Source organism: Muntiacus reevesi, chromosome 3 (genome assembly GCF_963930625.1).
Source record: "Muntiacus reevesi chromosome 3, mMunRee1.1, whole genome shotgun sequence".
In the NCBI taxonomy this organism is placed as follows: domain Eukaryota; kingdom Metazoa; phylum Chordata; class Mammalia; order Artiodactyla; family Cervidae; genus Muntiacus; species Muntiacus reevesi.
Window position 1 is genome coordinate 239,779,785 of NC_089251.1, and position 2,609 is coordinate 239,782,393.

At 39.4% G+C, this 2,609-nt stretch overlaps 1 pseudogene; it reads right to left on the bottom strand.

Annotated features, from left to right (window-relative positions):
- Nucleotides 1-281: 281 nt before the first annotated feature.
- LOC136164233 (small ribosomal subunit protein eS4, X isoform-like) lies at nt 282-1,072 on the bottom strand (annotated as a pseudogene).
- Between the last annotated feature and the right edge of the window lie 1,537 nt (nt 1,073-2,609).

Sequence of the window (2,609 nt, forward strand, 5' to 3'; positions counted from 1 at the left end):
TTAATGGTATTCCAGATTTGAAGTTTGGTTGTGAAGTTGATTGTGCTTTCTTTACCTTTATTCAGGCCACTGAGAGAGTAGAGAGAAATATGTATCCGGATAATTGATTTTGTCTGTGAATTTCTCTGCCAGGCACTGAACACTCTGGATGGAATCCTTGTGTTCTTAGGGCCTTGTACTTTTTCTGGGAGCATTTTAGGCATTCAGTGTTTACCACTGAGTGGCTCCATATCTTTAATTAAGTACAAAGACTTTGCGAGTCATGTCACCTAGAGATCATTTTATACACTGCTCTGTTTGGCTGCCAATCTCTTGTTTCTTTCCTCAGGAATGCTGAGGCAGATACCCTTTCACAAGGAAGAGAGATTCATGGTCTGTTGCCTGTGCCAATAACAAAATTGTTGGAGAGCTGGATGGCAAAGCTGTTGCCATTGGCATCTTTTATATGAGCTACATCAAAAGAATCAGGATGTCCCTCCCTGTTGGTGATCATAGCAACTCTTCCCAAGTTGGCACCTCCAATCACCATGCACAGGTTACCAGTGTTAAATTTGATGAAATCAGTAATATTTCCAGTCTTCAAATCAATTTGAATGATGTCATTCACCTTGATGAGGAATTCGGGGTAGCAGATGGTGTGAGCATCATGGGTCACCAGATGAGGGATTCCTTTCGTGCCCATGAAGATTTGTCTTACTTTCTACAACCGATAGTTGGCCTCCTCAGGTGTAATATGATGAAGAGCAAAGCAATTCTTGATGTCATAGATGAGAGGAAAATTCTCTCCAGTCTTGCCAGTGCTGATGACATCCATAAAGTCAGCAGGGTAGGTTGTATCAGTGTGGACCTTGCTATCAATCTTAATGAAATTCTGTATGCAGATCTTCTCTACTTCATCCCTTGTTGGGGCATACTTAAGTCTGTTCCTTAGGAAAATAATTTGGGGGAAACGTTCCCTCAGCTTATGGGGACTGGTAGATGAATGAGGAGCAAACACTCCAGTCAGTATATCCAGCATGCCATGCTCTGGAACTGCTACATGTTTCAGGTGCTTCTTGGGACCACAAATCATGACTGCCCTAGGCATGAAAAGCAGTCCTCTTGTACTTCTAACATTGGTTACTGATATCATCATCCATGCTGTCCTCCAAATAAAAAATCCTGGATTCAGGGTTCCCCCTAATTCCTGCCTAAGTATCTGCTGACTTACTTCCTTAATATCTTTCCTTTCCATAACTAGGGCGGCCACTGTCTTCATTCAGAGCTTTGTAACCTTTTCCTATTGGATATTTCAACTGTCTCATTTGGTGTCCTTTTTTTCCAGACCCTCTCTCCAGTTCATTCTCCTGAGTCATCTAATAACAAAACACTGATGTAGTCAAGCAAGTTTTACATCCCCTGTAATCAGTTTGTATAAGTACAAACTGATTCTTAGTTGAATTCCAAATAAGCCAGCATTACAAATGCACAATCCCATATCAAGATCAAATAAACTCACCATTTTCACAGTAAAGTTTTTAATTTCTTCCACATATACATTAGTCATGCCTCAGACTCTTTATATATTTTAGCTCTTTTGCCTAGAATACTCTTCTCCTTTTCCACAGAAGAACTCTTGCTCATCCCTTAAGATTCGTTTCCCATATCACCTCCTCTATGAAGCCCACTGTGACTATCTCAAGTAGCATGATAGCAGTAGAGACACTCTGAATTAAAGCTATACTATCTGGGTTTGGATACTGACTCTGTCAGTCACTTAACTGACAAGTCACTTAACAAGTCACTTAACTAGCCTATTCCTTAGTTTTCTCATCAATGAAATGGAGATGGTAAAAGTAACTTACCTCATGGACTTGTTGCAATTGTCATATGAGTCAATTTATATGTGTAAAATAAAACACTTCATCTTAGTTAAGTACTTGATAACTATTAGCTATTTTTATATAGCTTATTCACTCCTGTCTTTTATGTTCTTATACATTTTTCAATTAGAGAATGTATCCCATTATGTTGTTATCTATTTGTTTATATAGGTCCCTGCCTCTAGATGGAAAACCACTTAGCTTGCTGCCTGTGACTTATTCATCTCTTTAACCTGTCAGAGCACTGAATCAGATTCTGAGTACATAGTAATCAGTGAATGTAAAATGAATATGTGAATGAATGAGTGAACTCAGGTAAACAATATGCTAAAACTATTTTTGTATGTCTCATATAAATCAGAGTAGATTCAATCTAGTCAAGTACCTATAGACTTGTGTTAGTGAAATAAAATATAAGAAACTCCTTCCTGTGTCTTGAAACCCCAAAGCAGTGTCATAGCTCTCTTGTGTGCATGCTTAGTCACTTGGTCATGTCTGACTTTGAGACCCTACAGACTGTAGCCCGCCAGGCTCCTCTGTCCATGGGATTTCCCAGGCAAGAATACTGGAGTGGGTTGCCATTTCTTTCTCCAGGGGATCTTTCTGACCCAGGGATTGAATAGCCATGGCCTGTGTCTCCTTGTATTGGCAGGCAGATTCTTTACCACTGATAGTTCTTTTAGTTATGATATAACCTTCCCATTGACATGGAAAAGCCACTGGTCCTATTAAATTATTATGTTTTCT